We start from the raw sequence: 27,673 nt of genomic DNA, 5'->3' as shown, positions 1-27,673 counted from the left end.
GGTTAATTACTTACGCCTATCGCATATCGAACCATTTAACTCCAGGCTGCCTATCAGACATCTTAATATATTGATTGTCTACTCTACAAGGATTGGACATCCGAACTACTACAGGTTGTCTTGCACCAATAGAAACTTTCAGCACTCTAACATATCTACACTACTTAAAAAGGAGGAACATGTTTCTTATTCTGCCAAGACGTCAAAACTTTGATCGTACTCCCGGTCCGCACTGCGTCGCGCTCGCGCCTCGTTCTCCCACGAATGGGCCAAGCCCAACAAATCACTAGCATACACCTCCCCTATGCCTCCTTCCCCGCACGCGTAGTCAACGCCCGAGCCTGATCGTCCTCGTCATCTCCCTCTAGATCCCGATTGTTCCTCGCCGGCACGGCCCGATTACCAGACACATGCCCCATGTTCTCGCCGGCACCGCCCGATTCACTGAAGACGGCGATTCCTCATCGCCGGCGGTCTCATGAACGGAGTCGGGAAGGGCATGGAGGCCGTGGGTAGGAGGGAGTGTGATCCTCCACGGGTGGTCTGTGGACACTGCGGCGTCTCCGTGGGTTCCATGGCCGCCGCCTCGATGCGCATCCTCCAGGGTCGTGGGCGACCACGATGCTGCATCCGCCGCCGACCGCGATGCTGCGAACCCGGTGGCTATGCTGGAGTATAGGGAGCATCTGGTGCGGGAGAAGTGGATCCAGATCGCCGAACGCCTCCGCTGGATGTGGTTGTTCCCGCAGAGCGCCGACTTGGATGGGGTGGCGTGCAGATACAGCTGCTCCTGATACTACTAGGTATTGTTGGAACACGCTAACTTTTATCTACTCCATTTTTAGTAGAGATAAGTCGTCATGCACCTAAATTGTCGGTCAGGCGCCGACTTGGGTGGGTTGGCGTGCAGGATGCAGCTATGCTTCAACGTGCCATAGCTCTGGACTCGACACTGGCGATGACCGCGGCACCTAAATTGTCGGACAGGCTCGGAGGATCTCTCCAGCGGCACCATGTCCAGCAGGAGGCACTGACCTCTGACGATGCAGCCGCAGCCTCGAGGAGGGCTTTCGTCTTTGGCCTCGGTGTCGCCGGAGGGCGGTAGCTCTGCCCCTCCTCCGCCGTTCGTGGTGGCAGGCGGGCGGCGGCGCTCCCGCCTGAGCTCTCTGTTCTCGTCCGCTGCAGGGAAAGGAACGCGCGATTTGGGGATTCTTTGGTTGATCAATCGAAAGATCAGGTTCTGCCCAGCCAGGTTTTTTGCCAAACGGTACAAGTACTATATTCCTCTATGTATTGGTGTTAAAGAAAATAATAGAGCTGTAAAGAGGGAAAGAGGGAAAATTAGAAATGAATCAAATCTAATGTGTGGAAAATTATCAAAGGCTAAGTAATGTGTGCCAAATTATAGAAGTCTAAAGTAATACGTGGCAAATAGTAAAATCTCTCTGCATCCTCCAGGTCAATTAACAGTTCGTAAACTATCGCTCCCATCTGTCATCTACACGCGTCTCACTTCACATGGTTTACTTTAGAATATTCAATCTTCTTCAGTAAACGTATATATGGTAGCATTGTTCATTTCTTTCACTTGCAGCCCGCAGGAGCATTCTTCAGACCTTTGCAAGAGGCCAGGCTGTCCATGATCATGTTCTGAAGAAAGTTAGTCACTGTTTTACTAACAAATCTGGTCAACTGCGATATGAAATTGGAGAATTGGCTAATAACTTTGTCAAATTTGGGTGTGTTTTTATTCAGGATGAAGAAGGGATTGTGCAACGATGACAAGGTGCAGGGGCTCGCACGGCAGCATTGACTCGAAGTGTGAGTGTCTCATCAGTTAGAAACATGTCGTAGTACTTCAACTTTTGACTCGTGTAATGTTTTATCATGCCATGAGCTCATGCCTGTATTGAAATCGGTGCAGATTCACCCACGGCACCACAACGGTCACAACCTTACTACTAGGCTGCACTACGGTAGCAAGCCATCTTTCTTCTACCGGTAATCTGGTATGTTATTTACTGGATAGATTTTTTGAACTTTTCAGCCAAGGTTTAGCTTCAGTTATGTGGAGCATGTTGACTCTTGATCAGAAAGAGGTTGTGTGATTACAATATTGCATAAGAAGCATTTTCTCTAAGTTAGTTTCTTGCAACCAATAGATTGTAATTGGTTCAGTGATTTTTTTTATTTGCATAACACCTTCTTTTTTATACAAGGCAATGTAGATTTTTTTGAAGAAAGGGGATGAACACAGCGTGTCGAATTCTGTCCGTTGTTTGCTGCTTCTTAGCAGCATATCATGTTCCTTTCGGTAAGTTTTTTGGGTTTGTTATTACAGAATATGAAATGTACGGATGCTTCAGTTTTGGTCTCCTTTTAGTTTTCCGATGATTGCGTACTTTCTTGTTTTTTTTGTTGTACATATATGTTACTAAGTTAGATACTTTCAAAATTTGGCTTTATGTTTGCTATCACACCTCCATGTAAATGGTACATAAATACTCTTGAACTAAATAACACTTGCTATACAGGTATGGTTATTATTATAGACCTTTTTGTTTGGCTATGATTGGTAATGGAGAATTAATGATATCAGAATGTCCAGATAAATTCATATGCAGATCAAGTTTATAAATAGATGCTCCTATGTCATGAGCGAGCAAGTAAATGCATTTTTACAGGTCTCTTGATGCCCAAAAGAAGATGATCTTTTACAAGGCATCATGATGCAGACTTAGTATATAAATTGATAACGGATTCTCAAACAGCCGTGAAAATTTCATGGAGCCAACAGAAAATTAGAACAAGTTCAGTATAATCTGAATTTCTATCCTCCTTTTACGTCATAGAATATAGTATTAGATTCGGTTTTGTTTCCATATTTTTGGACGTAGTTACCGCTCTTCTTCCTGTTTTAGTCGGTACATTTTATTCAAACAAATTTGTGGTTCCTTTGTTTGGTCACGATGGCTCTGCCATGCTCCTATGATTTTGATTCTTCAGTACTTGATGTGTTTGTGCTCCCACTTATCTAGCAGAACAAAGTAGCAAAGGTCCTCACTGTTACCAGTTCAATTGTAGCTTCATCTACTGGTTTGGTGGAAACACGAAAGCAAGGATTGGTAATTAATTTCTGAATTGTATGGGAAGATTATTGCTATATAAAAAACCATTTTACTGATCAACAAGATGCACCAAACTGTTTTTAGTTGATAGTCTTTCCATTTGCCGACCACCATATTTTGTACATACTTCTTGATTTGTGAAATTCTACGTGTTGGTCGATATCTTGTGTATGCAAAAATCGTACACTTTTGGTGTAACTTCTAATGGCACTTAATACAGAATTAGAGGACAGTGAATTGTTTGTTCATATTTCACTAACCACCTCCTTAGTTGTTTTACCTGATAGAATTACTGACCTTTTAATCAGAGTGAAAATTCTACCGGATGCTTTAAGCCTTTAATTACCCATCTAATAATATGAAAAAAAAAACGCAACCAACCCAGGCACTAGCACCCGTTGGCATTTTTATAGAAGAAAACTCCTGAGCACCCGTCGAACCCAAGGTTCGAACCCGGGTGGGCAGGGTGCGCTCCCGCACGCCTAGCCACCAGACCGACGGTCTGTTCTCCCATCTAATAATATGATTACCTAAACAAAAAATAACCACAAGATGTTTCAGTGCCCTCTATGTGTTGCACAGAGAATAAAATGCATGTGTGTGTGCCTGTGTGTGTGTTATTTTACTCTTGCAATCCTTTTCCACTGAATTGCATGGCTCCACCTAATACTGCAGATTTATTCTAGGAACAAAATTTGTAAGTACATGCTAAAAAATATTCCTAATATCTTTTCCATTTATACTGAATTGGTTGGTTAGTTACTTTGCCCTCTTCATTGCCACCTGTCTCTGTTTTAAATTTCCATATATCAGCAAGCAAAGCAACACGTTCAGACACCAACTATTCCATTTCTATTATCTTCTATAATACTCCTACTGAGCCTTTGCCTTTGCCTTCACCTCCCAATTGATTTAGATGAAATTTTCTATCTTGCTTCGTCAGGTTTTAGTCAAAAATTGTTCTGGCATTACTGCTTATTGTTTGTTGTCAACTAGAGTACTACTGATAGGATTTTCTGAAATCAGTTGGTTGATAAACTATCCTATTACGATGCTTGGATTAAGCTTTATTTATGTAAATCATTGCAGGTCATCTTCACCGCCTTAGCCCTTCACAGTGATGGTATGTCTCTTCTGGTAGCAGTTGCCTAAATAACAAATCAGTGACTCCATAAAGAGCTATATATAGGTATTCCAATGCTAGATGCGTTACTACCAATGCTTTGTGCATTCATTAATTGGTCATACATTCGTTACCTCAACACCTGGTGAGCTCTTGAAAAAGATTTCACCGTCTACAGCTGCCAGATTTTATATTGTAAGCTGCTCTTAGAATGTAATGCAAATACTGACAAATAAGGTCAACCAGTCACTAAATTCTCTCTCCGTTTATACCAACCAAAGACATCTATTGGCTATGTTATCTTAAACCTTTATTTGCATTGGAGCCTAGAATATACTTCAGATTCGTTGTTCCATTTTATGGTATCTCTGCTGAGTGTTACATTTCACCAAGATGTTTGATTTAGAAGCTATCCAAAAAAAAGTCTTGGCAGTGGTGTTGCATCCTAAGACTGACACCTATTTTGCAGACCTACGACGTGTATGTGTGTTTGCCAAGAAAAATATGCATGTTTGGGTTAGAGTTAAATTGTTGAATGACATTGTGTTTGCCAAGGATGGATTTTCAGTGGTGAAGTGGAGTTATATAGTGGTTATCCGAATATGGCTCGATTGGGTGTGGGGACACTCAACTGCCATGCAGCCTAAATTTAGCGCCAATTATTGAGTACATCCTTAGCTTATTTGCTTTGGTCAAAACACATGGAACAATAACAAATGATAGTTCTTCAGACCTTGGTAGTACGATGGCTACCTACAAGGCTACAATTGTACTGAGTGGTGTGTTGTTGCTCATGTTATACCAACTTTGCGGCGAGTTAAGATGTTGCTATCTTATCTCATAGATTGAACACAGCTTTCCTCGGACAACAGTTGAAAATGTCCACTATTCTCCATATCTATACATTCCAGGACTATTTTAGATGGAGTGCGGCCTATTTAGCTCAAGCTATGTTAACTTTTCAGAAACTATTTGATGCACAAGAGATTTTATTAGTGTTGGTGTATAGTAGTTGAAATTTAATTACTGCTTAGTGTTTAACTTAGTTGTTGACATGAACTGCAGGACCAAGATGGTGTTCAGACAACTATATGTATATGCAGAAGATAGTTGTTGTATTCAGTGTTTTAAGTTGCTATTAGAGCTGATCAAAAGAAAAAACATCTAAACCCAAGTATTTGGAGATGGCAGTGTGGCAGTTACTTTAATGTGTTTTCCGTTGCCTAAGGAGGCTGTAATCAAGTTGCTATTTTTTTCGTTTGCTTTACCTGCCTTTTGTAGTTCCTATTGTAACCAGCTAATTTAGTAAAACATACAGTTTCTCCCTGTTCAGTTCTAATCTTGCTATTTTAGTTTCAGTACATGTACATCAGCATAGGGATCAAAGAGTGTCATGATGATGAAAACAAAAATGGAACCGGTGGCAGTACAGGTATCTGGTTTAGTTCAGGAATAGATAACGCATGTAACTTTTCTTTACTTATGATGGGGAGAGAAAGAGGAGCATACTGAAATAGAACTTATCCTCTTCTACCCATGCACCATTCCTGCCACCGCCTATTGATGCAGGAATACTCGATTCCCCCACTCTCCTTAGCTTTCAGCCTCCCACGACGCTGTCAACACCTGGATTTTTAAGTCCAGATGCCTATTATGCCATTCATCGCAATCCCAGGAATATTGTTTTTGCAAGACATAATAGATTGATATCACAACACATCATTCATTACATATCATAATCGTCTTACAAAGGATCACATGATCCAAGTCTTACAATAATAGTTGATCTATTAATCAATTACAAAACACATAGCGGAAGCGAAGTAGCGGTCTAGGTCCATCTGCTCCACAGGTAACTTTTGACGTCAGGAGTAGTCCTAGTTATCGTAGACGTCCTGCTGTCCATCTTCATTGTACTGGTTCTCTTCTTCATAATCTGGCCATTTGAATAGCCAGGGACAAAGCCATGAGTACTTTAAAGTACTCGCAAACTAATACTCATGTAAGTACTATCAACTATGGTAAGGGGGTGCTAAGCTCTAGGTTCATTTGCATAAAGCCAGTTTTATGTCATAAGCACTTTAGTAATAAAAGACTCTTCATTTGCCTAACTTACTCAAGTGGGAACATTAGTGTCATTCCCACAACTCTGTTGTGATCAATTCAAATTCACCTTTCAAGTTCAAGTCACAAGTCACTAGTTATGTGTCACATGTTGAAAATGGTCTGATGACGTAACAGTATGGCCTTTCCAACCGTCCATAACCGCGGACACGGCTATTCGAATAGTTTTACACTCTGCAGAGGTCACACACTTTTGCCACAACATTTGCAATAATCCATCAGGGTTAACTGACCCTGATTTATCACACTCTGTGTGCGGACTACCAACCATAACCTTTCACCTAAATACCCTAGTACAGGCACCTCTCCCCATGAGCTTGGCCTCCCAGTGAAGACAAACCGTCAGCCTGGGAACTGCACAGGGCTTGGGCCGAACATTCACCTCATTTCACGTCATTTCACATTTCAATGGAGGCAGCCTCGGCATAACCCCTATGACGCTTGTTTAGAGGGAACCCATACTAAAGCACATAAATTTCCAGTTAAGCCCTTACCCATATTCAGGTATTGTGGGGGTACTTGTAAAATTGGAATGGTATGGCATCCGAACCCAACCATCAGTTTTTGTAAAGTGCACCATGTCATTCACAAGTCATATTCACCTTCAAAATGTTTCAATAGAATGAATCATCATTCCCAAGTTTTCAAAGTCATTTGTTTCACATGTTCCCATCTAGAGTAGTCACTTTTAGTTTTAGCACTAGCAACTAGTCATGAGGGGTGCTAACTAGCTTATAGCTTTCTAGGCTAAGTGCTCTTGTGCTACTCCTTATCTAGACCAAGTGAATCATGAATCAAAAATAAACCTTGATAAACCAAAGTCAAAAACTTGTAAGGTAAAAACTTGGGTTGGGATCATTAAACACAAAGTAATAGATAATGGTGCCTTGCTCTAGTAGAGCCTTGCATTTGGGTAACTTGCAAGAGTATAGCTTGCCTTGGTTGGTGTAGTGATCAAAGTTCTCTTCTTCTTCTTCAAAGTAGACTTCCTCCTCCTGGTACTCATCGGTACTAACGTCTATAAACGAATACGAGGTATACAATCACCAAACAAATCTTGAGGCTAGACTAAGCACACAAATGTTTCACACAAGCTATTCTAGTATCACCACATTATTAACATGTTGGTTGACTTTGTGTTCTTGTTAATAAAAATAATTTCCTCTCATTGAATCTTGTTAAGATTTAATCTCCTCAAATAATAAGGTATGAACACATGTTGACCAAGGTCAACACTTCATATTTATCATTTGGGAAAATGATTTAAATGAGATACTACCTCTCATACTATTTAAATACTACTTTGATTTAATATCCTCAAGTAAGAAATGATGAGACCCTGCAACTAAGGTCATCACCTTACTTCACATTACTTGGGAAGATGATTTAAATGAGATGCTACATCTCATAGATTTGAAATTCAAAAATTGAAATGATTTAAATGAGCTAGAAATGACTACATAGCCATTATTTGAATCTAGCTCATGATCATATGAAGAAACCATGTCATATTTTCACATAATCAATTAGACAACATGAAATGTGATTTATGAGAGTTGGAATCAATTTAAAATTCATTACGGTTGATTTTTAATAAATATTTGAATTTGGAAAAGGTACTGACTTGTTATTTTTATTGCAGGTGATCTACAATGAACTAGGGTTTGAAACCAGTGGGGTTGGTTAGATAATATCATAAGCTTTCCAATAATATAAAATTCATCAAATTTGGCTCAGTAGATTTGATTCTATTAAATTTTGAATCAAGCACGAGTATTGAATTTCAGTTAAACGAAATAATTCGAATTTGAATTGTTGGGCTGCGCGGGAAAACGAATTGGGCCAGGGGAGAAAAAGAAAACGGGCCGGCCCACTGCGTGTCTCGCACGAGCAGGCCGCTTGACAGCGGGACCTACTGTCAGCGGTACTTAAACAACGAAACGGTATGATCTATGTGACCCGCAGGATTAGAGCAGGATCCGACGGTCCACGTGCGTCATCATCAACGACGAGCACGGGCTCACTGGCGGCGAGCCTAGGGGGTCGGCGGCTCACCGGAGGTCCGGCGGTTGTCGGCGTTGATACAGGGCGGCGTTGTCGAGGATGGCGAGGCTCCTTGTACCGGCAGCGTCTCCTGGGGCGGCTCCTAGCTCCGGCGATCTTGCAGCTGTACTGGCGGCGCTCCGGCGATCGATTGGGGCTCTGTGGATGAAATTGGGATGAGGGATTGCTTGAGGAGGATCAGGGTGAGGAGAGGAGTGAAGTGGTGTGAAGAATTGGAGTGGGGGAAGTGCTCTATTTATAGGTTCAAGCAGGGATAGGAGAGGGCCATGGGAATGGCATGTCCAAGGTGTCAAAGTGGGGGCAAGATGTTGGAGGGGACCAAGGGAATGGCATGTCCAAGGTGTCAAAGTGGGGGCAATATGTTAGAGGGGACCAAGGGAATGGCATGGCCATGGCATGGATCCTCTATGCATTCTTCTTGGTCTAGGAGGGCAATGCTATCTCAAGTGAGGTGAGGCTAGTGTGTGTGACATGGTTGGCAAGGCTAGGGAGGGGTAGATCATGCACAAAAGATCATGGCCAAAGTGTGTGACATATGCAATGACATAGGGAGACACTTTGGCCATGGTGAGCATGGCATGGCTAGAGAAGATGCTAGGGCACTATGTGTGACCAATGGGGGAACCAAGTTAGGCCAAACACTATTTTAAATAGTGGTTTGTGTTTTGTTGTCTGCTGCCCACCAGGTGTTTGATGAAATGGCCGCAAGAGCTTCACTTTTGAATTTTGCCAAACTTTTTGGTGGAGGTGATTCAAATATTATTGGGCATATGTTGGTGGTGGTGGTGTGCAAAATGAAGCTGGTTTGAGAAAATCCAAATATGACATAATCTTAAAACTGATTTGATGTTGCATCTTTGCTTGATGATATTAAGAAATTTAGGAAGAATTTGCAGGGTTGGTCTTTACCAAAGTTGTTCATCTTGATGAGGTCTTGGAGGAGGTGCAAAGAGTTGGGAGAGTTTGGTTTAAGAATCTCTTAATCCAGGGGCTCAAAGTAGGTAACATGTTAAAAGTGGCAGATTTGACCATTAGCATATGTAACTTAGATTTTCATTTTTCCTTTGATTTGTGTTGCTTTTCTTTGACCCAAATTGTATTGTTTTGTGTTCAAATGGTATAGTGTTGTGTTTAAGCAATTCAAACAAAGAAAGTGGGGCATTTGCTCAAATTTGCAAATTGGCCATACACTCACATATGTCTCTCTCCTATTTGATTTTTATTTTCTTTCTATTTTGTTTCACTTTGGATTTGGCTTGGTGAGTACTAGGTTGGGTTTGTTAAGGTTTTCAAACCATCTACACAAGGTAGAACATGGCATAGTTTATTATTTGCAAGAATAGCCATAAGCACATATGAGCTCTTTTATTTATTTTAATTCCCTTTTTATTTGTTTTATCTTGGATGGTGAAAAAGGTAGGGTTTAGGGTTTAAGATCATTTCCAAAATAATTTAACAAACAATCATGGCAAGAATCATCACACACATGCATGAGCACTATGCTCCTAACTTAGTTTAATAAAAGTTTTTGTTGTTTCCAAAATTTGGAAATAGGAAAATGAATGTTTATTCGTTTTGAAAATTTGGGGTGTTACAAACCCTTCCCCCTTAAACAAATCTCGTCCCGAGATTTTAAGAAAAGTTAGGTTCCTAAGAGAGATTGGGCAGAGGAGTTAACATGAGACATACTTTGCATGGTCTGGGGTGCTTCCTGGGCTTCAGTGGCATTCATGTGGAAGAGACGGCCGTTGCGGTTGTTCGGGTTCCTTTTAGCTGCAAAGCGGCGCTGTTGCTGGGCAGGTGCAGCGGTGTTGGCGGTAATCTTGGCTAACCTTTTGGGGCACTCATTGGAGTAGTGTCCCACAATTCCACATTCATAACAAGTTATGGTTGACTTGTCCTTGGGGTTGACGGGAACAGCGTTGCTTCCAGTCCTTGGGGCAGTATTGGGGTTGTTATTGTTGCCATTGGGGTGGTTGTTGTTGTATTAGTAGTAGTAGTAGTTGTTGTTGTTGTTGCTGTTGTTGCCTCCGGGCTTCGGGTGGCCTCCATTGTTGTTGGTGTAGTTCGGACGGTAAGTCTGAGCAGGTGGCTTGTTGTTTACCGGGGCAAATCCCCCAGACGAATTGTTGCGGTACTTCTGGGCATTGTGGTGTCCATTCGGGTTCATCATCCGGCGTTTGCGGATCTCGTTGGCTTGATGCAGTTTCCCTTCCATCTGGATGGCTGAGTCCACCAGGGCTTCAAGGTCGGCAAAGGGAATGTTGACCAGCACAGTCTGCATCTCGTCGTGCAGTCCGTTCAGAAATCTCTCCTTCCCCTTTTCATTGGTGTCGGTCTCATCCGGGGCGTACCTTGACAGAGTGAGGAATCTGTCGTGGTATTCCACCACCGACATCCTTCCTTGCTTGAGTTCCCTGAACTCGTCTCTCATCTTCTTGATCAGTCCTTGGGGCACATGGTATTTACTGAACTTGAGCTTGAAATCTTCCCAGGTCATCATTTGTCCCGCATTCATTGCGCGGGCACTTGTCCACCAGGCTCTGGCAGGTCCTGACAGGTAGTGGGTGGTGAACAGTACTTTTTCTGCGGCTTCTACTCCCGCAACTTCCAGGTTGTTCTCCATTGTCTGGAGCCATTCATCAACGTCCAGGGGTTCTTCTGTCTTGTTAAACATGGGAGGGTTGGTATTCTGAAAGTTCTTCAACTTCGATCCAGGGTGATCATGGTTTCCATGGCCTTGATTGTGCTGAGCTATCTGTTGCAGTGCAGCTAGGTTGGCTTGTCTTTCAGCCCTCTCAACTTCTCGATCTGCCATCAAGGTCTGCAGCAGTTGCATCATTGCATCTTGGTTGGTGCTGCGGGTTGGTGGGGCCATCTGAATATGGAGGTAGATGATAAGATAAGAGGGAAATTTCTATGGTTTGTTTGGTTTAAGTTTAAAAAGTTCAAACTTGAAAACTTGAGTAGTGTTGAGGGGGTAAAACCAACAACACTTTTTCATTCATACCAAACATCACACATTACAAATCTAACACACCGTTGGTTTGAAGAACCATTCTTTCGCTCTACGATACAAGGGAACAGATACAAACTCACACCTACTCAAGTGCTTTAGTGATACTACTCTTCATCCGTAATGGTGGTTTCTTCTTCACGGGTAATGTGCTTAACGAAAGGTGCGGGCGTTGTCCAACTCCTTGCGGGTCTTGTGCATCAGGAAGTCCAGGCATGCAATATAGTAGTTCATCTCCGGGTGCGGTGGCATGGTTAGTGGTCTTCCCATGGGGTCATGTCTTCGGTAGTAAACAAAGCGAGTGTTCTTGATTTTGTTCTCAATTTGTCCACACAGACGGGCAATTGCTTCATGCATGGCTTTGGCTATTCCATCCTTCCAAGAGTTCCATGTTATAGAAAACCATATGGTTTCCCATATTGGGGCTCCTAGCTTTCCTCTTAGATCTGCAGTAACTTCCACCGAGGTTGTCTTCCCGATGGATGGTTGAGTGGCACTCCAAAGAACTCGGGATACGGGCGTCCTAAATATTCAACTAGTTGCTTCAAATCCTTCTCGAACGTTTGGTCTCCTCCGTGGCCAAGCTGATAGGACTCACATTTGTACTCCATCTATGAACAATGAGGATGAGTAAGTTAGAGAAGTGACCAAGTTTGCAAACTTTTAGGTAGAATCACAAATAAAAGTAGAGCATGAATTTCTTATTTTTGTAAGGATCTCAAGGATAAGAGTGAGAATAAGTTTTCGTAAATATTCACTTCATTTGTTTTTGAAACTAAGTTTTTCGGACGTCCATTCTAACTAGGGTCTCCTTAGGTCAAACAATGGCTTTGATACCAACTTGTCAACACCCGGATTTTTAAGTCCAGGTGCCTATTATGCCATTCATCGCAATCCCAGGAATATTGTTTTTGCGAGACATAATAGATTGATATCACAACACATCATTCATTACATACCATAATCGTCATACAAAGGATCACATGATCCAAGTCTTACAATAATAGTTGATCTATTGATCAATTACAAAACACATAGCGGAAGCGAAGTAGCGGTCTTGGCCCATCTGCTCCACAGGCAACTTTTGACGTCAGGAGTAGTCCTAGGTATCGTAGACGTCCTGCTGTCCATCTTCATTGTATTGGTTCTCTTCTTCATAGTCTGGCCATTTGAATAGCCAGGGACAAAGCCATGAGTACTTTAAAGTACACGCAAACTAATAATCATGTAAGTACTATCAACTATGGCAAGGGGGTGCTAAGCTCTAGGTTCATCTGCATAAAGCCAGTTTTATTTCATAAGCACTTTAGAATAAAAGACTCTTCATTTGCCTAACTTACTCAAGTGGGAACATTAGTGTCATTCCCACAACTCTGTTGTGATCAATTCAAATTCACCTTTCAAGTTCAAGTCACAAGTCACCAGTCATGTGTCACATTTTGAAAATGGTCTGATGATGGAACAGTATGGCCTTTCCAACCGTCCATAACCGCGGACACGACTATTCGAATAGTTTTACACTCTGCAGAGGTCGCACACTTTTGCCACAACATTTGCAATAATCCGTCGTGGTTAAGCGGCCTCGATTTATCACACTCCGTGTGCGGACTACCAACCATAACCTTTCACCTAAATACCCTAGTACAGGCACCTCTCCCCATGAGCTTGGCCTCCCAGTGAAGACAAACCGTCAGCCTGGGAACTGCACAGGGCTTGGGCCGGACATTCACCTCATTTCACGTCATTTCACATCATTTCACATTTCTATGGAGGCAGCCTCGGCATAACCCCTATGACGCTTGTTTAGAGGGAACCCATACTAAAGCACATAAATTTCCAGTTAAGCCCTTACCCATAATCAGGTATTGTGGGGGTACTTGTAAAATTGGAATGGTATGGCATCCGAACCCAACCATCAGTTTTTGTAAAGTTCACCATGTCATTCACAAGTCATATTCACCTTCAAAATGTTTCAATAGAATGAATCATCATTCCCAAGTTTTCAAAGTCATTTGTTTCACATGTTCCCATCTAGAGTAGTCACTTTTAGTTTTAGCACTAGCAACTAGTCATGAGGGGTGCTAACTAGCTTATAGCTTTCTAGGCTAAGTGTGATGCTCTTGTGCTACTCCTTATCTAGACCAAGCGAATCATGAATCAAAAGTAAACCTTGATAAACCAAAGTCAAAACCTTGTAAGGTAAAAACTTGGGTTGGGATCATTAAACACAAAGTAATAGATAATGGTGCCTTGCTCTAGTAGAGCCTTGCATTTGGGTAACTTGCAAGAGTATAGCTTGCCTTGGTTGGTGTAGTGATCAAAGTTCTCTTCTTCTTCTTCAAAGTAGACTTCCTCCTCCTTGTACTCCTCGGTACTAGCGTCTATAAACGAATACGAGGTATACAATCACCAAACAAATCTTGAGGCTAGACTAAGCACACAAATGTTTCACACAAGCCATTCTAGTATCACCATATTATTAACATGTTGGTTGACTTTGTGTTCTTGTTAAGAAAAATAATTTCCTCTCATTGAATCTTGTTAAGATTTAATCTCCTCAAATAATAAGGTATGAACACATGTTGACCAAGGTCAACACTTCATATTTATCATTTGGGAAAATGATTTAAATGAGATACTACCTCTCATACTATTTAAATACTACTTTGATTTAATATCCTAAAGTAAGAAATGATGAGACCCTGCAACTAAGGTCATCACCTTACTTCACATTACTTGGGAAGATGATTTAAATGAGATGCTACATCTCATAGATTTGAAATTCAAAAATTGAAATGATTTAAATGAGCTAGAAATGACTACATAGCCATTATTTGAATCTATCTCATGATCATATGAAGCAACCATGTCATATTTTTACATAATCAATTAGACAACATGAAATGTGATTTATGAGAGCTGGAATCAACTTAAAATTCATTATGGTTGATTTTTAATAAATATTTGAATTTGGAAAAGGTACTGACTTGTTATTTTTATTGCAGGTGATCTACAATGAACTAGGGTTTGAAACCAGTGGGGTTGGTTAGATAATTTCATAAGCTTTCCAACAATATAAAATTCATCAAATTTGGCTCAGTAGATTTGATTCTATTAAATTTTGAATCAAGCACCAGTATTGAATTTCAGTTAAACGAAATAATTCGAATTTGAATTGTTGGGCTACGCGGGAAAATGAATTGGGCCAGGGGAGAAAAAGAAAACGGGCCGGCCCACTGCGTGTCTCGCACGAGCAGGCCGCCTGATAGCGGGACCTACTATCAGCGGTACTTAAACAACGAAACAGTATGATCTATGTGAGCCGCAGGATTAGAGCAGGATCCGACGGTCCACGTGTGTCATCATCGACGACGAGCAAGGGCTCATTGGCGGCGATCCTAGGGGGTCGGCGGCTCACCGGAGGTCCGGCGATCGTCGGCGTTGATGCAGGGTGGCGTTGTCGAGGATGGCGAGGCTCCTTGTACCGACGGCGTCTCCTGGGGCGGCTCCTAGCTCCGGCGATCTTGCAGCAGTACTGGCGGCGCTCCAGCGATCGATTGGGGCTCTGTGGATGAAATTGGGATGAGGGATTGCTTGAGGAGGATCAGGGAGAGGAGAGGAGTGAAGTGGTGTGAAGAATTGGAGTGGGGGAAGTGCTCTATTTATAGGTTCAAGGAGGGAGAGGAGAGGGCCACGGGAATGGCATATCCAAGGTGTCAAAGTGGGGGCAAGATGTTGGAGGGGACCAAGGCAATGGCATGTCCAAGGTGTCAAAGTGGGGGCAAGATGTTGGAGGGGACCAAGGGAATGGCATGGATCCTCTATGCATTCTTCTTGGTCCAGGAGGGCAATGCTATCTCAAGTGAGGTGAGGCTAGTGTGTGTGACATGGTTGGCAAGGCTAGAGAGGGGTAGATCATGCACAAAAGATCATGGCCAAAGTGTGTGACATATGCAATGACATAGGGAGACACTTTGGCCATGGTGAGCATGGCATGGCTAGAGGAGATGCTAGGGCACTATGTGTGACCAATGGGGGAACCAAGTTAGGCCAAACACTATTTTAAATAGTGGTTTGTGTTTTGCTCTCTGCTGCCCACCAGGTGTTTGATGAAATGGCCGCAAGAGCTTCACTTTTGAATTTTGCCAAACTTTTTGGTGGAGGGGATTCAAATATTATTGGGCATATGTTGGTGGTGGTGGTGTGCAAAATGAAGCTGGTTTGAGAAAATCCAAATATGACATAATCTTAAAACTGATTTGATGTTGCATCTTTGCTTGATGATATTAAGAAATTTAGGAAGAATTTGCAGGGTTGATCTTTACCAAAGTTGTTCATCTTGATGAGGTCTTGGAGGAGGTGCAAAGAGTTGGGAGAGTTTGGTTTAAGAATCTCTTAATCCAGGGGCTCAAAGTAGGTAACATGTTAAAAGTGGCAGATTTGACCATTAGCATATGTAACTTAGATTTTCATTTTTCCTTTGATTTGTGTTGCTTTTCTTTGACCCAAATTGTATTGTTTTGTATTCAAATGGTATAGTGTTGTGTTTAAGCAATTCAAACAAAGAAAGTGGGGCATTTTCTCAAATTTGCAAATTGGCCATACACTCACATATGTCTCTCTCCTATTTGATTTTTATTTTCTTTCTATTTTGTTTCACTTTGGATTTGGCTTGGTGAGTACTAGGTTGGGTTTGTTAAGGTTTTCAAACCATCTACACAAGGTAGAACATGGCATACTTTATTATTTGCAAGAATAGCCATAAGCACATATGAGCTCTTTTATTTATTTTAATTCCCTTTTTATTTGTTTTATCTTGGATGGTGAAAAAGGTAGGGTTTAGGGTTTAAGACCATTTCCAAAATACTTTAACAAACAATCATGGCAAGAATCATCACACACATGCATGAGCACTATGCTCCTAACTTAGTTTAATAAAAGTTTTTGTTGTTTCCAAAATTTGGAAATATGAAAATGAATGTTTCTTCGTTTTAAAAATTTGGGGTGTTACAGACGCCCTCTCTAGCAGTCCACTCCTGCACCTCTATGCATGGTGTCGGCTGCACCAGCGGCAGAGTCGCTCCTCCCTCTAGATCTGCCAGTGGAGTCGGTGATGCGTCACACAGATATGCTGATGGACAAAAGATCCCAATGGGCGCTTGCACGGAGGATGCCGTTGGCGATGCCCCTCTACTGCGCCTGGTGTAGCCGCCTTCGTCTTCTCCTAGGAGAGCTAGAGCTGCCCCAAGGAACATCACTCAACCCGGGCCGGCCGAGTCTCTGAGCTTGACTTCAATTGTTGTTGGATTTTGCAGTGGAGCAAGAGTGACCCCCTACTTCCTCACTTTCTGCCATATACTTTGCTCCTAGGTATTGTATCTAAAGCGGCAGTAGGAATTCATCGTGACATACCAGCATAGCGGAGCTTCTCACTTTATGTTCTCATTCTAACATGAGTTTGCAGCTTTTGCTCCTAAATCTGTTTGTTGATCAAATGACTTGGTATTTTCGTGTTTGGTGGAATTTTTGAAAAGAGTGCAATAAATAATTATTAATAAATATAATTAGTATATGGTGTAAATATAAAGTATAAATATAACAATTGGGCATGTGTTGGTTGTTAGGTAGATGAGGGAGAAGACAAGAACAAATGTTGATGTTTTCCCCGGTCGACCAAATGTATCACCGCCATCCTCCCTTCGCATCTTTGTCGCTTCGTCGCTGATGACTCGTAGAACCACAACCCAAAATATGCAGCTCCAAGCCCCTGCTCATATTGCATCTTCTTCACCCTTGATGGGGTGCACGGCTCTAGCAGAGGTGGAGCATGGTAGAGCGTCAATGGGAAGACGACCAACCGTGCACAACGTCCCTGTGGCGGTGCGTGGCTCGTGCCAGAGGACCCCCCCACCCACCCACCCCACGCGTTCTTGTCCTTTTCGTCACAGCGATAGAATGATGTGGCGTAGGGAAGGGAAGCTGCGACGTCCACATGATTAGGCGCCATCCAACGACGCTCCACCCAGAGGTTGAGAACGGCGCAGCCTCCTGGCGAATTGGATCCTTTATATTTTCAGATAGAAGCAGTAATTTTTTTTTTGTTTTCCCGTAGCAACGTACGGACAAATTACTAGTTTCCAGGTAAAATAAAGAACTTCACCAAAATAATTAACAACATTATGATCAGATCTTATGCAACATGGTCAAATAGATTTATAGATAAAATGCAAAGATCACCTAACCAAACGTGTATTGCAGATCTGATGCAATATGTGCAAATATGTTTCCAGACTAAACCAAAACATCACCAATCTTACACTACTACACGGTAGGGTTTTAGGGGCACTTTGCCCCGGGGCACTTTTCAAAATGCCCCTAAATACCCCCCTTTAGAGGCACTTTGGCCAAAATGCCTCTAATGCTTTACCTATTGGGGCAGTTTGGAGAAGTGCCCCAATTGGTATATACATATTGAGGCAGTTTGGAGAAGTGCCCCAATTGGTATATACCTATTGGGGCAGTTTGGAGAAGTGCCCCAATTGATATGTACCTATTGGGGCAGTTTGGAGAAGTGCCCCAATTGGTATATACCTATTGGGGCAGTTTGGAGAAATGCCCCAATTGGTATATATCTATTGGGGCAGTTTAGAGAAGTGCCCCAATTGGTATATACCTATTGGGGCAGTTTGACAAGTGCCCCAAATTACGTAGACGGAACAACAAAAAATTTAAGTGCTCGGTTATAAATAATATGATTGCCTACTAAACAACATCAAATTATGTCGAAACTACGAAACAACAGGTATAAACATCTAGTAATAAAAGCAGATAATTCAAACACTTAGTTCCTACAAACCCCACTAAGAAATGCTTACCAATGACGGGCCCTTTTGCCTTACCAGCTTACCCATCACTAATATGCAGTCACTGGTAAAAGGTTGGTTACTAGTGACAGGTAGAATGCCCGTCACTGGTAATGTTATCAATGACAGGCGTAATCGTCTGGCCCATCACTACAATATCCGTACCAATGACAAGCACATTGTATTTTCTATCACTACTAAGTTCTTACGAATTAAAACAATTATATAACCAGAATTTATTTTTATATACAATGCCTCCAGAAAATTGCATACATTCAATATAAACTCAAAAACTATTCAATCTTCAATAATGTAACAGAATTTATTTATATACGATGCATCCAAAATTGCATACATTCCACATAAGCTAAAAAATTGTTCACTCTTCAATATCTGTTTGTACATTTATATCGTATATCCTTCGTAAAAACTACGACTGACAATTGAACTAGAATAACTAGTACTAGACAAGTGAGGCCGATGACCAATGAAAAGCAAATCAAATTAATTAGCTACATCATTGGATAAACAAATTGCATAAGAACAAGCACAGATATATCACTTCATGTAATATAAGAAGCTCGACATAGGCCTCGAGCATGTTGTTTTTCATAACATCAAGATATTCTCGAGTTCTGATTCCAATAACGACATCCTCACTCTGTCGTGACCTATACAATATAGGTATAGGCTCAAGTCGATAAGATCTGGAAGGACCATAACATCGAACAAATCAGCAAACATGTCTAATGTATCTCATTCTCTACTTCCCTGTGAAAAGGCATGCCATGTGAGTTCAGTTTGGCTAGGTTGTAAAATGTGCGGAGTTACAATTAACGAAATAATCAAACTAAGCATCAATCATGTTGGCCAATCACATAGTCGGACCCTATAAAGCCTACAAGCAGATTGCATCATAAAAACTTAAATAGGAACAATACTACATATTTATAATTTATCAGTACTACGTCAGATGGATGCTTGAAGACCTAACGTGACAGGCTTAGCTAGCAATTTTTTAAATACAAACAGAACACTTCTATTATGGAAAATAGATATCCATGTCCTAGGTGCACGAGAACACTTCTATTATGGAAAATAGACATCCATGTCCTAGGTGCACGCTCTAAATATGACGCAACAGAGTTGTGGAGGTAACATGGCGATATATAATCAAACATTTAGCTCTGCAATTCAATAAGGTCCAACCATACCATATTAGAAAAGCATGGACAATATCGTGCCTTGGTAACGAAGTATGTTGCCTATCAAGCAGCGCAGCTGTTGATCCCTTCTCAAATGCTCTTCAAGGAATGTAAATTGCTTTTTTAAATGATCTAATGAACTGAAATCCAAATAGAGCAACCAATGTTAGTTCAATGAATTTCTCAGTGGCTTATGTACAACCTGACTGAATCCACACAACAAATGACAAATCGTAGAATGGGTAAGTAGTACATGATACACATCAGACAAGAACAAGCTGCCACATGCTTTGTTTATCAATTATCGAGCATCATCGAAGAGTAGAAAACTAACCATAACGAACATATATACATAGATTCTATTTTATATACTGAACATTGACAATATTGAAAAATGCATACCATGTTTCACGCAGAAGTAAACTGGCAGGTAAGATAGTGTTAGTAGAATCATCTCGGAACTGAAAAAGGCCCTCCACTTCAGTTGAAGATATTAATCAAAGTAATAAAAGAGACTTTGCACCTTGGGTACATGAAGACAGTTGGCTCAGCACCCTCAAGAAATTCCTGCAGCATACTAGACGGACATGCGTGCTTCGCCGCGCCGGCTGCCTCCCGTTGTTGCATGCGTGGGCTAGCACGTTGCATTCCTATGCGTACATTTTATATGTTTCTGTTTCTGTTTCTACGAAAGCATCTTAATGGCACAGGTAACAGTGTAATGGATCCGAGTATAGATCATCTAAACAAAGACATCAAAGCCAATTGGAACATAGTCTATTTGGTATGATCTTTTGAATTTTGCCAAGGAATCATCCATATTGTATCCAGATTTTGACCATGTGTTTCTTTATTACATCATGTAACCTATAGCTAGGTACACTAAAACATAACCAAACAGGAGGTCGCAAAATAGAGTACTGAATCTATAACTAAAAAAGGGGCATCTTCCAAGCTGTTGTCGCCCGGGCTTTCGCCATGGCCCATATGTTTCCTTATTAGGGCACATGTAACCTATAGCCAGGTACAACCAAACATGAGGTTCTAAAATATAAAGGAGTATTGAATCATAACCAATAAGAGGGGCATCTTTCGTCGTGGCCTCGCTCACGGGTAACACAATTGCCTTTGATATCTCACTTTCTCACGAGGTTGTGGCTTTGGTACCGTCGCCTTGACGCCTTGCTTCGGCTCTGTTGGTTGGTCCTTCGACCATTTGAATTCCGTCACCTTATACATAACTTTTTATCCCACGTATATTGCACCACAAAGCTCCTTCCTTTCACGGCAAAAGAAAAACTTCACGAAAGTACTAATGTCGGCATTGTGGCATGACCATGTTGTGCAAACTAAACAAATTGCAGCCTAAAATTAGAAAGAAAGAAAAACATTGAATAGTTTTATGGCACAGTGTGGTGCCACAATTGTAAAAATATTTGGACATGTTGTGTTATTGTACAACAACTAAGAATATTCTTGGGAGCATGTATATTGAAACGAAATAAAAAGAATCAAATTTACATTACCTGAAAGAGAACAGAATAACAACATGAAGGCAATAGACATAAATCAAATGAATGTGTTTTACTTTCTTACCCCGAGTAGTCCCATGAGGTCGACGAAGTGAGATAAGACACATGGACAGAAAAAACAACATTCATATCCAAGCTCCGAGCCCACTATGACAATGGCAACTGGAGGAGTTCGCCCCACCTTCGCTCCCGTGATCATTTCGAGGGGAGAGGCAGCACTGCCATATGAGTGCCACCTTCAAACACAATAAAACCAGGAATATATTATGAGAATACTCATTAATAAAGATACTATTATCAGATAAAATGTGTAGAAGTGTAGGGCGCAAGCAAGTATTATGAAACCACATGATTAATGACAAAATATCTATAGAATGGTTTTTATTTTTTGCAAATATTATCGAATGGGTCAGATTGACCCAACCAACCAAACTAAAAAATACTTAAGGTAGCAACACATCCATTATTTAAAATTGCCACGACTGAAATATAATGCACGAATAATTGCCTAACTAAGCACATTTGCATGGAATCAACTTCGAAGATTTGAAAATATCTCCAACGTAGGATATGTTGAAAACTATTATCATATAGAAATTTTATAAGTGTAAGGAGGAAGCAAGTATTACACAATAGAAAGCCGGTGATATTTTAGATGAGAAAGAACACTTAATTAAAATACTACTCCCTCCGATCCATTTTAATTGACTCAGTTTTAGTACAAAGTTTGTACTAAATCCAAGTCAACTAAAAGGGATCGGAGGGAGTACAAAAATGGATGCATGTGCAGCAGCACCTATTATTAGAAATCTGATTAAGATTAATAATGAAGCATTTGAACATATCATTAATACCTAATCAAGGAATGAGCTTGTGTCATCACACTCTCTGCATCTAATTACTGCACTGAATCATCAAGCTACATTAGTTTTGGTAGGACATCTTTTCCAAGCTTAGGAAGTAGGAAGTGGAGGGGCATAATTTTAGCAGAGAGCAATATACCAGTGCCAATAGAATTTTACATCAGGTAAAGTATCTATATTCTTCAACGCGGAAACTTAACTACATTTCATATCAATTCACCACCACACCAAGTACTCTAGTTGAGGCAAACAATACCTTACAATCAAAACCAAACAACAACAATTAATGGAATATATGAGTATATGACCATGTCAATTGAAAAACAGAAAGCCTAAAAGGATAGCATTCAAACTTGTGACATTGGTTTATTGATACCATGGATATTACTAAAACCTCATATGATTTAGGATGCATAGCTGAAGGGACTTGTACATACATGGGTTCAGGCTTTTAGATTTTGTGTGGAGTGAAAATCTCGGATTTCTTTAATATGGTAGTAGTTGGTTATATTGAGATCTCAAGAAATAATCTTTCAGCCCTACACACGAGAGGCTAAAATGTCGCTTTACCTTGCTGGTGTGCTCCTTCCATTGCAGTACAAATAGTACAATTAGGTTACCAATTTTAGAGTATTCATCCGCACTCGAAACTTATGCTTTTATATTTCATGGATTAACTGAGCTTATTTGAGAACATTGGCTTATTTAGTAGCAGTTTCATCTTGCCTTACCCGAACTTTTAATTTTGAAGTTAATTATAAATGGGATCCTTTGTGATTCGAGTGGCATGATGCCATAAATATTTTTACTTGTTTCATTACAGATTTGTGAGTATTTTGATTAATAGAAGAATTCTGAACTCTAATACTACTCGTCAAATATCTCTCCCTTAAGTGACACATGAATATCGGATACCCTACTTTGGAATCCATGTAGCTGCGAGAAGGTCAGCATAGCTCTTTATCCGAGTTCATGGAACCAAATATTATTGTATTACTTTCACAGTTTTGCATCGATTGAGCAAATCAATTACTTCAATGGCCAATGACAAATTTTTTGGCATGTTGGTTCTATCTCGTTACGTTACATTCATTTCATTATTATTTCGCGGTTCATGTTCCCGAACATTTTTTTATTATATGTTCGTGGAAATACAGCTGCATGGCAGCAAAATTCAGGTGCTATGGTATGTCATGAAGTTGCTGCCCCTCTAAGAAGTATTATGTTATTTTCAGTAGGTGCATACATGTACTGATTGCTATGTGTTGTTTAAACGTTTTTCATGTAGCCTTATGGCTAATTTTCCTTGATTGAGTTCTTATGTTGTTTGTCGGAAAGTATTAATGCTTCTCATGTCGGAAAGTTATTAATACTACCGTCGAGATATCTCTCACTTGTGTGCACATAAAAATGCAGAAAATATGCATAGGGAAGAAGGTCAAGTAAATAGCATACTGGAGCTTAACTGGAGTTTTGATAAATAGCACGATAAGGTATTGTTTCCCTCGTATACATTTGTATTGAAGAAAAAGTTTTTCTGCTTATGATAATTATATATACGTATCATACCCTGAGTTTTACTATGTTTTTTCTGTTTCTTTTATTATGTCCAGCCATGAACATGCTACTGCGTTCCCTTTTAAATTTTGATGGACTTAGATTGGTGATGAAACTGAGAGAGTTGTAATTCTGTGTGTGAATAGCTAGGTGGAATTGTCTGCGGATCTATCCAAAATTCATGGACTCAACCGCTACTTGCCGCAAATGGGAATTTGTCGGTATGTGATTTTGCTAATCTTAGAAAATAACCCCATGTGAAGAAACTGAATATTTGGTTCCTAGATTCATGCATACATTGCTTCCCAGACTTTGTTAAATGCAGTTATTAGAAAGAGTTTATACGCAATAAGGCATTCCAATTTCTGTGGATGCAGTTTTATTAATACTTGTCATCTATGTACTGAATTATCATGGGTCGACTCTCTTTCTTGTTTGCCATGTTCGCTTCGAGTAAAATAAAAGTCCCTTGGACGTATAATTGTTAGTGTTGAACATCAAGATTTTTCTATGCCACATAAGAGATGTATTTGTGCTTACAATTTGGGGCATGAATCTGCCCCTTGATACAGAGAGTCTACTACTGTAACGGGCGGTCTACTGTTTTCATAATCTTTACAAGGTTAGGCTTGAACCATTGTGTAAATAATACCACTTATGAAATCAGCCATGGACATTATGTAGGTTTCTACATTTTTTATGTGTAAATTCAATCGTATCTAGCCCAATCATAGCCCATTAGCTTGTATATATACTAGATTTCTACCATGCAGTATATTCTCTTTATATATTTATATTTCGTGTTGGCTATGTCAATTAGCTTGCAACATGTATCAATGGGTGTTTTACTTTTGTACTCACTTGTGCACTTGCTGCTGGAGAAGGTACGTGAGGGCGTCGTGCTTGGAAGCGTTTGGTGTTGCGGCCATGTGTATTGCGGTGGCAATGTCAAGGCATCTCACCGCATCCGGACAACAACCTTGAGCCATAGTAAGGTCACTAGCATCATATCTACTATTTTATTGCTATAAAATCAAATTACTCATGTAAATGTTCCCATATATCCTGGCACATGTAACGCTGCCATTAAATTATGTTAGCTTCAAATAAATTTGATGCTGATGTGATATATGTCCGAGTTGCCCTTCTCAAGTTCTCATGATATTATAGTATATACCTATAAGGTTGACTTTGTTAGTTTTATTATTTCTGGACCATGATCGTGGATTTTGGATTGCTAATAAGGCAATTGTTCCATTTTGCAGCGTTGTATTGGGAGTTGGAAGGAATTGCATATGATACTACATACATGTGCGGTCTACTCGACGTGGATTTCGCTGTTGTCATGATCCGCTAGATGTCGCCACCACTAGCTGGACATCTGGACATGAGCAGATTTGTTATCTTCAAATACGGCTAAATGTGAGCAAAACTATCAACCTTTAGTTCTTGAAGTAACAATCCGGAACGAGTGCTCATGGTTCTTACATTTACTATCTAAAATATATGTGTTTTTCTCTATGTTGTCTTTGCTTTGTTGGGGAATCGGTTAATTTTTGAGTTAAATAAAAAAGGTGACGCAAAATAATAATTTGTGCCATCCTCTATGTTTCTCAAAGATTTACTTGTAAAACACATGCATGATTTTAAATGCATCCTCTTTTCTCATTGGGTCGGATATATTCCGGAGATAATATCTTCTTTTGTGGGCATATGAACACACACGGTTTCGATTATAGTGTCATCACACAGCGGCAATAGCTAGCTATTTAAATAAGTTGTCACCTAACCGTCACCTAAACGCGCTACTTCGGGATGTATTTGTTGCCGATTGTGGTGGTGGCGAGGCGGAAACTACACAAACTTGAAAATTTAATCATGCAAGCTTGAATCCTATAATTTGATGATACTTGCTTTGTTTCAGGAATATATTTTCACCATTGAACCATGCATTAACTAACATCAGTTTGTGACTTTGACTAATTAACTCTATGAAGTATGCATATACGACACTTCGGCTTAGCAATCGTAGCAGGATATCCAGCTTGCAAAATTATCGAATTGGTATGCTTGTAGTCTCGAGTTACCCATCATAAATCCATTTTTTCTTGTACTGAATTAGATGCTTCCATTGTTATATTTTTTTTGATAAGATGCATTCTTAGGTACTCAAAAAAAGAATACGCATAATAAATCTGTAGTGTTCCTTTTACTGAGTTTGGTACCAGCCACAGTCCTCTCCATTTGTGTAAGCAACAGAGGCAATCAAACGCATATTATGCAGTGACTAGAAACTAGGACCACACTTTGCTGGTCTTCGTCTTCATCCGAGAGTGCAACGAACAAAAGCTTCACCATGCAATTACTTGAGTCAGGTCTTCTTCGAGTATGACAGCCCTGAGTCCCAAGCAAGTCATAGCCTATTTGCATGACCATGTTCATGAAAGTACATTGCTTGATCCTATTTGAACTTCTTTCATTCTCCTATCTTTTTTCATATTCAATGTTTTCTGGTAATCCTGCGTGAGAGTAGTCACTTTCCATCTTGACGGTATATATGCCGAAATTGTTACCTATGTACTGTTCGCTTCTATGGCATATATATCTTTTGTCTTGCTTCCTTACATACAGTGGAAGGTCTTCAACGTCCGGTGGAGGATCGAGAAGTTGTAAAGCGATGGAGGTACATTGAGAAGTACCCTCACCATCGAGGGTGTCCTGGTTGCCTCTTAGCTCTCTAGGTCTGTTCTCGATTGGTTTCACCGGAGTTTACATACTTGTGATCATTAGTGAAAATTGTAAGTTTGTTTTTTAACAGGAAGAATGTAGGTGACAAATTGTTTTACATACTGTGATCATTAGTGGAAATTGTAAGTTTGTTTTTTAACGGGAAGAATGTAGGTGACAAATTGTTTCTTGCACATTAAATTGCTACATACTGATATGACATATCTGGAATGAATTCCAGATTCTTGTTTATGTTGGATGATGTGATTACTTTGCATTATTGTTCACTGTGCTGGCTCTATTGGACTAGGTGTATTACTGTTTATATTGCCTCTAATTAGATTTTCTGGAACTTTTCAAAGTGCCTCTAAACAGGGTTTTGAGGCATTTCGTAGAGTTACCTAAAATTATCTATTGGGGCATTTCTTAGAGTTGCTTCTAATTGTGTTTAGGGGTACATCTTAAACTGCCCCTAAAAACATTTAGAGGCACATCTAAAACTGTCCCTAAAAATCTTTAGAGGCACTTTTCAAAGTGCCTCTAAAAACTTTTAGAGGCACTTTTTAAACTGCCTCTAAAAACATTTAGAGGCACTTTTCAAACTGCACCTAAAAACCTTTAGAGGCACTTTCCAAACTGCCCCTAAAAACATTTAGAGGCACTTTTCAAACTGCCCCTAAAAACATTTAGAGGCACTTTCCAAACTGCCCCTAAAAACATTTAGAGGCACTTTCCAAACTGCCCCTAAAAATCTTTAGAGGCACTTTCTAAACTGCCCCTAAATGTATTTGGGGCATTTCATTCAAAGTGCTCCAAATACATTTAGGGACACAAGCATCCGGGGCACTTTTCATAGTGCCCCTAAAAGTAATTAGGGGCACTTTGGCTACCTATTGGGGCACTTTGAAGTGCCCCTAAATATGGACCGTACAATAGTGTTAGCTCCTCAACAAAGACTTTGATAACAACAAGAATGAGGTTGACAAATCAAATTTTTATCGTTCCACTCAGACCTGGTTCTTCCCAGCCCCAGACCTGTTATGCGGTGAAAAATGCAGCTGATAGAGAAGCTCGATCACTGGTATGAGGAACGCAAGGTTGAGCTTGTATTGGCATTGCCCATCACATCCGTTCCTTCCCCCCAGAGGCCGGATCGAGCGAGCCGAATCTGCGAAGCACATAAACAACAACAATTTTGAGTAATGTGGCCACATTTATATGAAAAACTGAACAAAAGATCCATGTGACCGATCACATCATTACTGAACATGGTTGTTAATTTGTATGATCCAATGGAATACAACCAATAGAAGAGCCAACCAACATAGAACAATCACTACATGTTGGATGAAATAGCATACTTAATGGTTTGGTTTTTAAAACATCACCACTTGTGAATTCTAGATTTTAAATACAGAGTATGTTTTTTTTTTTTGGAAAGCATCTCAAAAACAACAATCAATTGCTTCAT

General features: G+C 40.4%; 1 long non-coding RNA gene across 2 annotated transcripts; it reads left to right on the top strand.

Moving 5' to 3' along the window:
* The first annotated feature begins 2,750 nt into the window (after positions 1 to 2,750).
* On the top strand, positions 2,751 to 5,590 carry LOC124676543. Of its 2 annotated transcripts, XR_006993690.1 has the most exons (3): positions 2,751 to 3,125; positions 4,218 to 4,317; positions 5,317 to 5,590. It is a non-coding gene; the product is annotated as an uncharacterized LOC124676543 (long non-coding RNA). The 2 variants fall into 2 exon arrangements; XR_006993689.1 differs by lacking the exon at positions 4,218 to 4,317.
* The last annotated feature ends 22,083 nt before the right edge of the window (positions 5,591 to 27,673 follow it).

The sequence above is a fragment of the Lolium rigidum genome, chromosome 7, assembly GCF_022539505.1.
Source record: "Lolium rigidum isolate FL_2022 chromosome 7, APGP_CSIRO_Lrig_0.1, whole genome shotgun sequence".
NCBI lineage: Eukaryota > Viridiplantae > Streptophyta > Magnoliopsida > Poales > Poaceae > Lolium > Lolium rigidum.
This window is presented reverse-complemented; position numbering and strand designations above follow the sequence as displayed.